The following is a 15951-nucleotide window of genomic DNA, read 5'->3' as shown; positions in this document are numbered from 1 at the left end:
GGGTGCAAATGGATCGAATTCACGTGTATTCCTGGAATAGATTGGATAATATGATAATCAGATCAAATCGGAGTAAGCCCCTATATATTATTCATAAGTATGTTATATATTGTATTTTTTATAATTTTTATATTATTTATTTATTTATAAAAATGCATGCATATATATAATGAAAATAATTGAAGAAAATACTCATACTTTTTTGTTTATTCTTTATATAAAATTTATTATATTTTTTTAAATTTTCAAAAATTAATCGGATCGAATCATATTCAGATATCTGACATTATTAACAGATTTAAATTTAAATATGCATTTGTAAGATCCAATCAAATCTTTAGATCATATTAAAATCTTTAGATTAGATCGAATCAATTGTGCTATCGGATCGGATTTAGATACGTGATTCGAATCTGATCCGATCCGTTAGACCCAATTGATTGAACCCAAATATTTGGACTTTGGATTGGATAGAATCAGATTTGTGAATTACCAGATTGATCAGGACATTTCCTAAATATGGGCTTCGTCTTTGGCTGGGCCAAGTTTCATCCAAACCCAGCCTGATTCAACTTCAGAACCCAGACCCTAAAATCGGGCCTATCCATCATGAGACTTAACAAAAACAACAGGCGGATAAAATCAAATAACTTGACCCATTAGTTGTTGTGGAATTGATTTGTCATAAGGGTACATGTAAAAACCTTCCCCAGGATTTTCTTACAATCATATAAGCCTCCCTTACATTTTGACCCTAATAAGATCCTCCCCTGTACGAGGCTGTAGTTTAAAAAAAAAAATTACAGCTACTTCTCTATCGATAATAAAGACATCAAAGTTACCGAAATTCTCCTATCGTTCTTTTCACTTCATTTTTTTCTTCCTCTCTACCCCTATTCACACACCCAACGAGCAGAGAATGAACGAAAAATGGAATTCACCGCTCATCCTTCTTGCTTTTTCTTTTTTTATTCTTTTAACATCAAAGGATTACAACTAACCAGTTGCAGGTCAACTCAAAGGATCACAAGCAATCGCATCTTCCCATTCAATGTCCGACTAGCGGGGATCCATGCGAAGAAAAAATCTGAAAATTTTAATAATTTTATTTATTATTAATTAATGTTAAATTAATAATCAAAATTTATTGTTAATTAATTAAAAGTATTAAAGTTATTGTTAATATCTAAAGTTTTAATAATTTTATTTTTATTTAATGTTAATTTACAGAAAATTATTTTTGTTAATTTAATATAAATAAATATTTTTTAATAAATTTAGTTTTATTAATAATTTATAGTAATTTTAATAATTGTTATTATTTTTAAATCAAAATTTGATTAACTTTAAATAAATAAACATAATTACTAAATCTAACATTTTTATTAATTTCACTAATAATTAACAATTATATAAGAATGACAATGGGGTGGGTTCAAGGCAAGGCATCCCATCCCTGTCCCTGCTCCATAGTCAAGGCATTCTACCCCATCCCCACCTTGTCCCTAGTGTCAGGCAGGTCCAAGGCAAAGCAACCACTCCTCATTTCCTTAATGTTGGGCGAGTTCAGGGGCAAGGCACCCCACACCTCATTAAGGATGGGGAATTCTCGAATTTCCCTGCCCTGTGCCCAGTATTGGGTAGGATCAAATAGAGGTGTAAATCGGGTCATGCTAGGTCAATCCTTGGGCCAGGCCAGACTGCGGATCAGGCCAAGCTATGAGAGGTCCATTTCTTTTTAATGAAAAAGATGTTTAAATTTTTATTTCATATGATTTTTTATGTATACAATTGTTTATATATACAATTAGTCATATTCATGGACCAAGTAGCCCAATGGCCTAGCTCGACCTGACCCATTATTTTTCAGAATTGGACAAAATTTCAAACTCGTGGGCTCGAGCTCATGCTTTCTCAAATAAGCCCACCCTGATACTATTACATATATAAAAAAGTACTTATGTTATATATAACAATTAATATATATATATATATATTATTAGCTTCTTAAATTATATATAAATATATATGTGTGTGTATGTGTGTGCTTCTTAAATTATTAATAAATATCAATTTATTATTAGGAAATATAAATTAGTTTATTAATTTATTAAATTAATATAATATTAGTTTATAAAAGTATACTAAAAATAAGATATTTTGTGTATAGATCGGGCTTCGGGATTGGGTTCGGGCTCAAGATCTAGGCTCAATGGTCAGGTCGGGCTCGGGCTCAAGCTTGCACATTTTCTGTTGATAAAGAAGCCCGTGTTAATTATAAACTATGATTTTTTACAAATTAAAATTTTTATGTAATTCTAATCTAGTATAAAATATATATATATATATATAACAGTTCTATATATATTAATATAAAATTTGTTATTTAAATATTATATAATAATATTTTACCATATATGCATATAACTTCAAAGTTGAGCTTATTACAGGTTGTTTAGCTTGGGCCCTATCCGCAAAAGCCATCATTGGACTCCAAAAGTTTGGTACCCAATTAAACTTTGGATCTGATTATCCTTGATAATGTGTGAGCATGGTGCTTAACTCGGCTAGGCCTAACTCAAGAGAAAATAGTTGCTTGACCATGCAAATTTATAGATCATTAAATTAGGTGAAGTTATATATGGTTTGTTACTTTTTATCATTAATTATTAAAATATTGTTAGCTATTAAACTATTATAATTATTAAATTACTATATTTATTTAAAATATAGTAATTTCTAGAAATTATCATAATTTCAGAAATATTGCTAATTCCTTGGCTAAAACTAATTAAATGTAATTTTATGGTAATTAAATAAAAATTGGTAATTAAATGTAAATTTCTATTATTTATAGCTTAAATAAATAATTACTGTTAATTACAATTTAAAAATAATTATTGTTAATTATATTACTATTAATATTTAAATTACATTATTTTTTCATTATTATTTAGTATTTTTTTCAATAAAATACAATTAATTTAATTTATTAATTATTTTTTAGTATTTTAATTAACCTTTAGGTTTTTAGAATTTTTGGATTTTTAATTAATTTTTGGTGTTTTTCCATTATTATTCAGTGATTTTTTATATGAGTACTTTTTCAATAATTTCTAGTATTTTCATAATTTATTTTGGCATATTAGCCACTACAAAATTAATTTGCATTTGCTTTTAGTAAAAATAAATTAAATAACTAAACAAATACCATAGTTAATAAAAAACACAGCTAATTTTCAATGTTTTTCAATAATTTCTGGCTTGGGTATTTTTTAATAATAAAATATTATTAATTGTATTTTTTATTGATTTTTAGTAAATACCCTTATTAATATCAAATATTGTTAATTTTAGTATTTTAATTATGTTTAGGTTTTTAGAATTTTTTGGATTTTTAATTAATTGTTGGTATTTTAAGACTATCAATTAATATTTTTTATTAGTCTTTATTAAGGTCTCAACTCATAAGTTATCTAATAATATTATTAAAACTATCATTTAATATTTTATATTAAAATTTCTTATTTTTATTAGTATTTATTAAGTTGGATTTTTAAGTGGAATTGAAACACATTTTTAATATTTACTAAGTTATGTTAATATTTATTTTTAGTGAAAGTTTAGTGGATTTTTAAATTAATAATTGTTTTATTGTTTAACCTCAACCTACTTATATTATTTGATTTATACCATGGTTTTCAAAACCGGATTGGAAAAACTGAGATTTGGTCAAGTGGCTATTCTGTTTAACCCTAGAATCATTATTTCGCCAAAAACAATTGATTTGGTCAGCAAACCGCTGACCATGGCAGTCAAAACGTTTGAACCATCCAACGGCTTTGCCCGTTTTTTATTATTCTCTGTCAAAATGGGCCATTTGTTCTGTTTGAATGATCAAACCATTCGACCCGGGAATCAGACATCTTACCGGTTCGGTTTTAAAAACCTTGATTTATATTATTACTATTATCTCTCTCTCTCTCTCTCTCTTACATCCATCAAAATAAGAGGCATTTGAAAACCCAAAGGCCTCTCTCTCTTAAATGTCTTTTTTAGATATAATAATAACATGCATTGAAATAAGAGGTCTTGGAAAGCCTAAAGGTCTCTCCCTAATAGTGTGCAGTTTTATTAATCTAATCAAGATAAGCAGCAATTATTTTTTTATATTTTTAAAATAAAAGAAAATAATAAAAATGCAAAAAAATGGGGAAAATAGATAAATAGCTTCTCTACCTTAAATTTTATTAACCATTTTCAAAAGGAAAATTTGTAATAACAGGGGAGAAATTAGCCTGCCTTGCCCCATTACCCAAGCATACAAAGCTCTCCCTCACCATCTTAGGCCCACCAAAAAAAGCCTAATTAATTCTAAGGATAGGAAAACCCAAATTATCTTTATGAATAAGACGAGCCAAATCTCAAGGAATTTGGGAATTACCATTGATCACTTTAAGCATGCGTCTTTCATCAATTCCTTTGTTAGCTAGGAGATCAGCACAACGATTTTCTTCTCGTAAGATATGGGTCTACCTAATATTCATTCTCTGCACTAAGTTCTTAATCCTATGCAAGATGTAAACAGAATTCCAAAGATAATCCCATCTACCCATTAGAATGTCAATAATAATCATGTTATCACTTTCAACTTCAATCTGTTTATAGCCTCTTTGCAAACAAAGGCTTAGACCATCATACAAAGCTAAAAATTCTGCTTGAGTAGAGGTAGACTGACCATAGTAACAGTGAAAAGCAAATATGAGAGTTCCAAAAGAGTTTCTAAGTAAACCCCCACCTCCTCCTTCACCAGGATTGTCATGACAAGCCCCATCCACATTCATCTTGTAAGCAAAATTACTTGGAAATTTCCAGCTAACCCATCTATATCTGTTCCGTTTCGAAGCTTTCAAAGGAATGTTTAGCACTTGAAGTGAAAGAGGGTCATTATCCATATTTGAAGGACCATTAGTAAGAGTATTGATGTCCTTCAGCCATTTCTTAATATTTTCTCTAAGTAATAAGGATGAAGAACCCTTACCTTCATATATACGTTTACATCTTTCTTTCCATATGGTCTAAAGGATTATAGACGGAGTGATGCAAATAAATAGATTCACTTGAGTATCTTTTTTACAAACATTCCACCAATGAAGAACTCGATCCACTACATGTTGAGTAGGATAGATGGGAATGCTAAAGAGATTACTAAAGTAGGACCAAATTTTAGAAGCCATAATTCCAGTGGAAAATAAATGATTAAATGATTCCACCCATGATTACCACAACAACAACACTTGGAAGCCAAATTAACACCTCTTCGTGATATGATCTCATCAACTAGAACACACCATGCATAAATCTCCACATAAAAATGGATATTTTAATTGGGAGATTAACCTTCCAAACATATTTAAACTAGTAGATGTGCTGCCCATGATTCCTAATGATATTCCAAGTAGATTTGTAGTGAAAAAGCCACTTTGATTAGATTTCCAAATTAACCTATCATCTTCATTGCTTAAAAAACAATTTGAGTCTATAGCTCTCTGTTGAATACCATGAGGAATAGTTCCAAAGACCATACTCCCTCTTGATTCAAAACCTTATTTAAAGTAAAATCCACAACTTCAACTTCACTTTCATCAATTTGACAAATCAAAGGCCCAAAACCCAACCAGTTATCATACCAAAAGGAAATTTCACCTTTCCCTATTATCCATTGACAAGAATCAATAGCAATATCTTTGATCTCCAACATCTCTTTCTAAAATCTACTACTAGAGGCAGGAGTAGTGAACAAAGTTATAGGTGTGGATTTTACATATTTTGATTTCATAAACTTTGCCCACATGCCCTTTTTTTTAATGATTTTAAACCAAAATTTTAACCTGAAAGCCTTAATAATATCAAACATGGATCGCACTCCCAAACCCCCTTCATTAATAGGGTGACAATTTTTTGTCCATCCATTCCAATGTTTGTTTCCAAAATTTGAGGCTCCCCACAAAAAATTAGCAAACATTCAATGGACCATGTGGATCACAATTTTGGAAGGAGAACCATCTCCAAGGACATGGATTAATTAATTTTGGAGGACATGCTTAATTAAAGTCAGACGCCCTCCACTACTTAAAAGCTTGGCCCTCCAATCATCAATTTTGTATTTTACTTTTTGCAAAATAGGTTCAAAGTCCTTAATTCGAAGACATTTTTCCAATAGGAGCACCCAGGTAAATAAAAGGAATATGCTTTTGAGGAAAATCCATTACCTGTTTGATCATATTCACCTTTGAAGCACCCATGTTTTGATGAACAATGAAATAAGACTTTTCTTTATTCACTAATTGTCTTGAAGCTTTCTCATATGCCAAAATAAATTGCATCAAGTTTTACAGACCTCTTTTATTACCTTTTGAAAAAATCATTGATTCATCAGCAAACAGGCTATGAGAAATGAATTCACAACCTCTAGGAAGAGCATAAAAAGGAACATATCCGTTTTCATAAATAACATGCAAACCTCTACTCAATACATCTTCTACTATAATAAACAAACTTGGTGAAAGAGGGTCCCCTTGTCTTAAACCTTTAATCGAATGAAAGTATCTTACTGGAGAGTCATTGATAATTATGGAAAACCAACAATTACACACGCACAATTTAATCATTTCCATCGGGATATTGCTAAAACCAAAACATTGAAGAGTTAAAAGGACAAATTTCCAATTCATTCTATCATAAGCTTTTACCATATCCAATTAAGAATAACATTACCTCCTCCTGATTTTCTATTCAGCTCCCTAGCCATTTCCTGCACCAAATTGATATTATCACTTATATTTCTACCTTTGACAAAAGCCCCTTGCTCTGTAGAAATAATCTTAGGAAGCACCCCTGCCAATCTATCTACCAGCAATTTTGCATAAATCTTATAACAAAAGTTACAAAGGTCTAAAATCTGTAAAATACTTGGGATTTTCTTTCTTCGAGATCAAAACAATAAAAGTTGAAGTGTGGTACCTTGGCAAACACTTAGTGTAAAATCAGTTGAAGAACAATGTCCCAACAATTAATGAAGAACAAGCCATCAAAACTATCTGGACCTGGAGCACTTCTCATAAACAGACAACACAAATCACTCTGAAACAAAGATAAACCAGAATTCACATACTTGCCCCATTCGCACTATCATACATTTACACGACCACTGTAAATGCAATTCCTACCGCAAACAAACTGAGCCTTAATTACTATTACTTCATCAATGTTATTGTTGAACTATTATTCCAATTAGTGATCAAAATTATTTCGCCATCTCATCAATCTTGAGATGCCGAGTGAAACGGGCCTAAGAACCAAGAAATAAATTAAAAGAAACACAGGTCCAGGAACTGTAAGTTACGGGACCTTCTTACATTCTCATTTTCAATATTCTCTTTTTCTTGCTGAATTCCACGGGAAACTCTGTTTACTGATCCCATAGTCCCCCTTTTTCATCTCTCTTGGTCATATTCCCTTGGTCTCCTTTTTTCCACTTTCGACTTACAAACATGCATCAATTTTCAAACACCTTCCTTTCTCCATCTCCATACTTTTAGTAAAGGGACTGGTTTTGGGGGAGAGCAGGTTTTGAGAATAAACATATGGATGCATAGCGATTTAGTAGGGATCCTCACTTGTGATGGTACTGATCACTGGGTTGGTTTTAGAGGTACATATCATGATGCTATATATGGATGTTTGAGGACGACTAGGCTCCATTTGAATCAAAATGCAAAAGATTTTCAGATTGGGTAGCGTTTTCTCTTTTGGGGTTTTGTGTTAGGGCTAGCTCATCAAACCATTCCCATGATAATCAGAGCTCGTTTAGGGTGGTGGTGATCGTGTGAAAGGAAAGGGCACCCTTTATGTTGGGGTCCAACTCTTTGTTACTGTTTCACTAATGACTATATCCTCTTATATGAGTTTTATTCTTTTTTTTTTTTCTCTCTTTGTTTGTTCTCCAAGTCACAAAAACCAAAGCAACTAAAATAAAAGAAAAAGAAACATATGTACCCACACCGACCTATGGATGCATGAGATACCAGCTGAAAAAGGATAGTTAGTTACTCCTTCATATTCTTTTGAAAAAGATACCATCCTAAAGTGTATATTGAATCGAATGCAACCACTTTGATGCATGGATACGATACCATCATCCCTTTCACTTTGTGGACAATGTTAGCATTCAAATGCAAGCACAATGGTCATTCCTAAAGTATCCAATCGGTTATATTGATTGATGGAGACCAAACCATAAGAAACCAGTCCAGAGTCATGACAAACAAGCTCTTTATAAGCCCATAGTTGGATAGGTAAAGTAAATATATGGGGTAATAACATATAAGGGCAATTTTTAGGGTTTAATATCAATAAAAATAATATTTAAAAAAATTAAAAATAGATTAACTTTTTAAAAATAATATCAATAAATGTCAAAAACACAGTTTATCATATTTTTCTTGTCATTTGTTCACCAGCACCACCGTCCGCCGTCACCTGCCACCACCCGCTGCCCGCCTCCGCCTCCGGCAACGTTTTCCCAATGTATGCCTTGTATTTTGTATTATTATTTAAGTATATATATATAATTGTATTTGTACCAAATTGAGCCTTAATCATTATCGGTTCATCAATATTGAACAAAGGAACATGTCTTTGAATGGTGAATTAATTATTTTAGTGAATGATCACCGAGGTTGCATTTTGTACCATTGCTGTTTTTACCCGAAACGTTTTGGATTGATGAATATATGTTATCACATCACATACGAGAGTCGCTTTGGATAGAATTATTAGATATTGTTATTTCAACTATATGCATTTTGAAGGTATGTCAATGATCAATACCACACTACATATGCATTTTGAAGGTATGCTTGCTTCAACTATATATAAAAAGATCGAGACTCAAATAACAGTTGAATTCTATTTTGTATTTTAGAAACATCAATGGTACCAAATACAACCCAAGTTAATTTTCCATCTCATCAACCTTGAGATGCAGACTGAAACGGGCCTACGTAATAAGAAAAATTCTAGTCAACAAGCATGCCGAATCCTCCAAATACAATTAATATTGTCCAGTACAGAATCTATAATCAACCAAGAAATAAATTAAGTAAACACAGATCCAGGAACTGTAAGCTATATATACTGCACCCCCAAATAGAAATTCTTTCTAATGTAAATCCATCTGAGGCCTATTATAATTTTCATTATATTGTGTAAATGTAGTATTTCAAACTTCAAATGTGGAAAAATCCAAATTGCCCAAAAGAAGATATTAACTATACTGGCAATTGATACAGATGACGAGTATTATTAGTTGTTAGGAGCCTACCCAGTAAGACCAACGCCCCTAAGACGGCTTCCCTGACTCTGAGTTGGACATATTCCAGCACTGCTCTGATCAGTGGGATCATCATATTGATCAAATACACCAAGGGCCAACAGCAAAATGGGTAGGCTAGCCAACCAAGTCTGCTGTACAGAAGAATCCAACACAGTAAAGCCAATGCAACCGTGCAGGAGAAGATACTGACGAAAGCCAAGATGCACTGTGTCAGGTGAGTAGTCTGGCCGACGAGGGGGTGGGATGTGCAGAAGCAAGCAAAGAAAGCAACGACGCAGAACGACATGGACACTGGATAGTTCTCAAATGGATCATGGCCTTTGGCTTGGTACGTTGTCGTAAACAGGCTCACTATAGTCGCCCATGCGCAGGCAAAGAGAACATCGCCAGCGCTCTTCCAATGCCACTGAGCGTAAAGATTGGATTCGTCGCTAATTCTGCTACTGAGACGATGGATGGGCAGATTTCTGCCCATGGGATATTGCCTCGGTAGTGGCATAGATTTCTCTCTGATCAGATTTTAATGATAATATTGCAGACGGTAAACAATATTGTAAGGTGCTTGCTTTATAGTTTAGCTCTCTTTCTCTCTCTCTTGAATGGATGCAAAACGAGAAAGAGTTTTAAGTAGAAGAATCTAGTACTTGGTCATCTCGTTTCCACCTTTGGATTTACAAACAGCGAGGAGAGAGATCAAAAAAAGAGTTCACTTTTTTTTCTCTCTCTCTCTCTCTCAATTTTCAGACACTTTGTTCTCTCTCTCCTCTTTCTTGTATGAATGCAAAAGCGCGGAGAGATATCATAAAAAAGAGTTCACTTTGTTCTCTCACTCTCTCTCTCAATTTTCGAACACATCGTTCTCTCTCTCTCCCCTCTTTCTTTTTTGGACGCAAAAGCGAGGAGAGATTTTCACTTTGTTCTCTCTCTCTCATGGATGCAAAAGCGAGGAGAGATATCTGAAAAAGAGTTCACTTTGTTCTCTCTCTCTCCTTCCTTGCTCTTGCATGCAATGGATGTTCTCTCTCGATAAAGAGTTTTAATTGTTATTCCCCTGGTCTCCTCATTCGTTTTCCACCTTGGATTTGCAAAAATGATTACATGCCTCCAATTTCCGAACACTTGTTTTCTCTATTTACATACTTTTAGCAAGGGGCTGGTTTTGGGGGATCGAAATCAGATTTTGAGAATAAACATGGATGCATGCATAGCGATCCAATGGGGATCCCTCACTAGAGATAGAGATAGTGCTGACCACTTGGGTGGTTTTAGACGTACATATATGATAATTGTATGGATGTTGAGTATGAATAGGCTCCATTTGAATCAAAGTCCAAATGATTTTCAGATTGGGGGATTTTTCTCTTTTTGGGGTTTTGTGTTAGGATCATCAAACCATGATATACAAAAAAAAAAAAAAAGAGCTGGTTCATCAGGGTGGTGATCGTGTGAAAGGGGACCTTTTATGTTGGGGTCCACCCATTATATCACTGTCTCACTCTCCTCTTCTCCAAGTAATGAAAATTGCTCAAGCAAAGTACCTAAAATAAAAGAAAAGAAACATACACATACCCACACCGGCCTATGGATAAGATCCCAAGTAAAGGGTAGTTACTGATTCCTTTATTCTTTTCAAAGTCAGGAAGTTAGTTAGTCAGACATAATTATTGCACTCACCCTATCTACCATCTGCCCTTTCACTTTGTGGACAATGTTGCATTCATATGCAAGCACAACGATCCTTCCTTAACTATTGAATCGGTTATATTGGTAGATGGAGACCAAGTTAGTTACTGACAAACCAGTCAAACAAAGCTCTTTATAAGCCCATAGTTGGATAAAGTGATTGTTTGGAAATAAAGATTGGATACATAGAAATTAAACTGATATCATTGTGTTTATTTGGGAGGTGGAGAAAATTTTTATTAACTAACATTTGAAAATAAGCTCTCCAAAATTTTATTGGATTTTATTTACGAACAACCCACTTTATCTGAACAGTGAAACTTGCACCTTTATTTGAGTTAGGAAACTATATCAAGAAAATATATGGTTAAAAATTATTATAAAGTTCAATTAAGATGATACTGTATTTCTGGTCAATGTATCAACACGGTTTGAACTTTGAAGTGAATATATATGTTTTAAGAAGTGTAATCATGCTTAGCTTGTGTTTGGTGTGATTGAAAATAAGAGAGAAACACAAAGTTGAGGGAAAATTGTAGGCTAACCATCGTAGTTTGAGGAATCATGCAAATAACCAAAACCAAGGCTAATATAGTTCCCAAAAAGTTGCCAATGAATTCCAAACTATATATGGTGCTGCCTCTCCATGCTCAGGCTAGGGCATTGTACAAGGGAATGCATGTGCAGAAGCAAACAAGCAAAGGAGGGATTCATGGATACTAGATGTTAGTCAAAGGGATCCTGACTTGGCTTGGTAGTGAAAAAAATAAATTGTCTTGTCTTGGTTCCATGTTAGTGAATGGTAGGACTCACTCTCCACTGTCCTTTGGCTTTTTATATATACAAGTCTCGTTTGTCTCACTCGGGATATCCTACTCACTTTTCCTACCCACTCCCTACCAGCCATGAATTGGAGCCACACATCTCTATTATGAATTAAGAGATGTGTGGTTGCAATTCAGGGCGGGTAGGGAGTGGGCAGGAAAAGTGAATAGGAAATCTGGGCTCCATTAGTCTTGAAGTGAAGGGTCAATTAGCATTTTAGACACATTCATTGGTATCTGTCTCCTTTAAGTGAGAAGAGAAGAAAAGAGAGTGGAAAATAGCTAATCCTTTTTTGCAAGAGAAGAATAGGAGATTCAGTCTCCTTGCTATATGAATAAGAGCACCTTCAATCAATTCTTTTGGTTGCTGTTTTTGGACTTATTCTATCAAAGGAAAGAAAGGGGGAGGTTAACAAGGTCTACATCCACAAACACCCTCCTCCAATCATCATTTATGAGGACCCAATCCAGCCTTTCCCAAGTATTACTGTTTTTCCATGTATATTGATCGCCCAACATGTTTAGCTCCATAAGAGTACAATCATTTATTAGATTGTTAAACTCTACAATAAGACAAGGAAGAACAGGTCTTCCATCCCTCTTATTTTGCTAAAACTAAAGGCATTAAAATCACCTATCAAACACCAAGCAGCAGCATCGGTGTTAGAAGCAATATCTTTTATCCAATCCCAAACAATTTGTTGTTCAGCTTTACTAGGAGGGAGCATATATGAAAATGCAAAACCATGATTTATCACAAGAAAAGTCTGTAACAAAAGCATGGACTACTCTTATCATTAGACAAAATAATGCCAACATTACATTTACTCTTATCCCATAATATCTAGAGACCCAGAGAAGCCAATAGACTCAACAACAAAGCATTCATATCAGTCCCTTTAACATTTCAACTAAGAACTTTCATTTGGATCATTCTTCAAATCAGAACCCATGTTGTCCTCTCCATCCTGTAAGTTATCGTATCACCATCTCGCTCGCTCACCTTCATCATCATTGATGTCACCATTATCTCCTTCAAAATTTTCATCCTTGCTGAGTGATAAATCATTCTCATATGGCCAAAGTTCAAGAAGCAGGTTCAGCCAAGACCTTTGGCTGTTCAACAGGTTGAGTTTTATCTCCATCCTAATTCTAACGCTTGCATGCTTACCCATGACTGATCTCTTGTTAATTCAATATGTGTTCTAAAAACTAAGGTACTTCCTTGAGCTCACTTCTTCTACGGTTAACAATAACTCATGCATTATCATTGCTCATTTTGTTTGACTTAGTACAAGCGAAAGCTTTGTGTCCCCTGCTTCCATAGACTGTGCACAGGTCGACCAAGTTTACATAGAAAATTCTAATTTTTCGTTCCTCTCCACCATAAGTTAAAGGAATAGATAAAACGAAGGGTCTGTTTAGGCTTGTCCAAACACTAACTCTAGGAAAATTCATTCGATGCATATTTATTGTGTCGTCATCAAGCTTCAGATCAGTTCCAACATCACATAAAATGCATTCCAGATCATCGAACCAAAACTCAAGAGATAAACCAGGAAGCCTGATCAAAATATCTGCAGTTTCAAGTTTTGCTTTGACAGGGTTGAATCTTCCACGGGATGATGACAAAATATTTTCCATTGATTACCCGTGTATTATAGTCAGATTGAGAAGTGAAGGTAAGAAGGCAGTACCCATTTCCGATAGTCTGGATGGACGTTTTACCTTCAATCTTCCAGTCTCCGGCTTTTTCGGTGATGGCTTTGATTGGTTCAATCTCCCACAATGGAATTTTCTCCAATAGAAGAGAATGGGGAATAACCATTCCTATAAGATCGATCTATATATGCCTGTGATCAGAGATATCCTTTAAAGAAATAAGTTTGCTTCGAATGGCCCCGAATAGATTACCGGATTCATGGGAAATAGTGTGACGACAAATCCTATTTCTGTTGAAAATCTTAGATTTATCAATGATAACTGTTGCTACCCGGATTGGCCAAGGGCAATAAGGTAAAAACACTCCTGAGCTCTGAAGGCTGGCCGGAGGCTTTGAGGGATTCAGAGGAGGTGTGCCGAGGCGGATTGTCTTTGAATACTGTAGAAGCTGAGGGCTGTCGGCTAATTGGTGAAGTCCCTAGTAGTCTGAGGTTCTGCAAGAGAGTAGATGTCAGAGGCCCCGGGTGAGAACCCGAGGCAGAGGCTCTGATGGTCAAATTAGTAAGAGGGTTGAAGAGAGGGATCTAGTGCAAACGAGGGCTCTGAAGAGGGTGCTCGTATGCACTAGGCTCCCAGGAGGCAAGGTCCTTCACTTTAGTTTAAAGCTAGAGTTAGTATTCTGTGATCCCTTTACTTGGAGGGGGGTACCTCCGTATTTATACTTGAACTGCCTGGAAGTTGGTGGAGATGAACGCCCCCAATGAGTTCCATACGAGGGCAGTCAGCGGGAGGAACGAGGACACTAGGGTGCTCCACTATTGGCTTCGAACAAGGGGAGCAGGGTAGCCCTTGTCGTGCTGGACCGGGACCCTGGCTGTCATCAGTGGGCTGGGCCTTTCAGCCCATAATGGGTTGGGTCAGGTTACCCTACATCAATGATTTTGGGAAAAAACGGTGGTTCCCGGTTTTTTTGGTCCGACCGTCCGGTCAGATTCGGTTTTGAAAACCATGCTTTTTATTCTGATAATCGAGGTAAAAGTACCTCGATAAATAGCTTCCCCTCATATTTTGTTTTCCCTCCAAAGAATTAGTACTTGAAATAATTCATAATTGGCAGTTGGCACAGCTTGAATCTGTTCCTCACATAACGCGCCTTACCCCGACTTTACAGCTACATTCTACCCTGTAGTGGAAACATTTTCCATGAATAATAAATTCAAGGGCGGGAAATGTTTCCGATGTGCGGCCCCAACATGCTGTAAGGTTAGTGTGAGGCACGCATTGTAAGTAACAGATCCGAATTCGCACAACTCGAGGTCTTCAAGTTTGAAAAAGGTTGTTTACTTTGTATATGTATGTATGTGCGTGAGAGTTGAGGCAGTCGATAAATCTGTAGCCGCGTGTCGATTTGCGCAATATTTACTATCTTCGGGTGTTGGAATATACTGTTGCTCCCTACAAAACCCCATACACGCCATGCAAAACTCCCGGGCGTACGTGAATCCTAAGCATGCATGAGAGCACAAATTTTCTCCAGTAGAGGAGAATGGGGAATAAACATTCCTGTAAGATATAGGCTAGCTGTGGGACGTTGTGGGGGCAATCTCGTGGGGGCTGATTTGAACTCACCGGATTCATGGGAAACAGTATGACAAATCTTATTTCTATTGAAAATCTTAGATTTATCAGATGGACTGAAAGCATTACAGTCGAAGTAGCCTTCTGCCATTTACCACAGATTGAACAAGGGTCACTGGAATAAAAACATTTGTTTGTTTGTATAACCCACACATTCCCAAGAGAAGATTTTATCATCTCTATCTTCACTGACTCACTAAATTTTCCTTCACCAAAACATTCTACCTTTGTCTTTTGATTATTTTTATTATCTTTATTCTCCTCCTTCTTGTGTTGCCCCTATATGGATGAGATTGCCATTTTATTTTCTTTTGCCAAAAGACTTTTTAATAATGTTGGAGAAACCCCTGGTACCTCCAACAGCAACGGAATTCGATCCTGAAACCCAAAGTTTTTCTTCTGAGGCGCCCAAATTCAGACCCAGGGAGAGAAGCTTTTATTTCGTTTTCAATATTCTCTTTTTCTTACATCATTCCACAGGAACACTGAGCGTGCAGTGTTCTCATTCTTTTATATATATTTTTCTTTATACCCTTGATAATCCAAGTTCACAATTCAAAGGAAACAAGAGAAAAGAAAAAAGTTAGTACCAAGAACTAGGAATTAAACCAGAACAAAGAAGACATCATGAAAAGATAAAAGACGAATAAAGGGAAAGAAACAGAGGGAACATCCATCTCCATCTTGCTGCGTTACCCATGGCTATCAATCGATATCACCACTCGTCAATCTTGTCCATGTTTGGGA

This window comes from Nelumbo nucifera, chromosome 6, assembly GCF_055504915.1.
Source record: "Nelumbo nucifera cultivar China Antique chromosome 6, China Antique-T2T, whole genome shotgun sequence".
NCBI classification, from domain to species: Eukaryota; Viridiplantae; Streptophyta; class Magnoliopsida; order Proteales; family Nelumbonaceae; genus Nelumbo; species Nelumbo nucifera.
Note: the sequence above shows the minus strand (reverse complement) of the source record.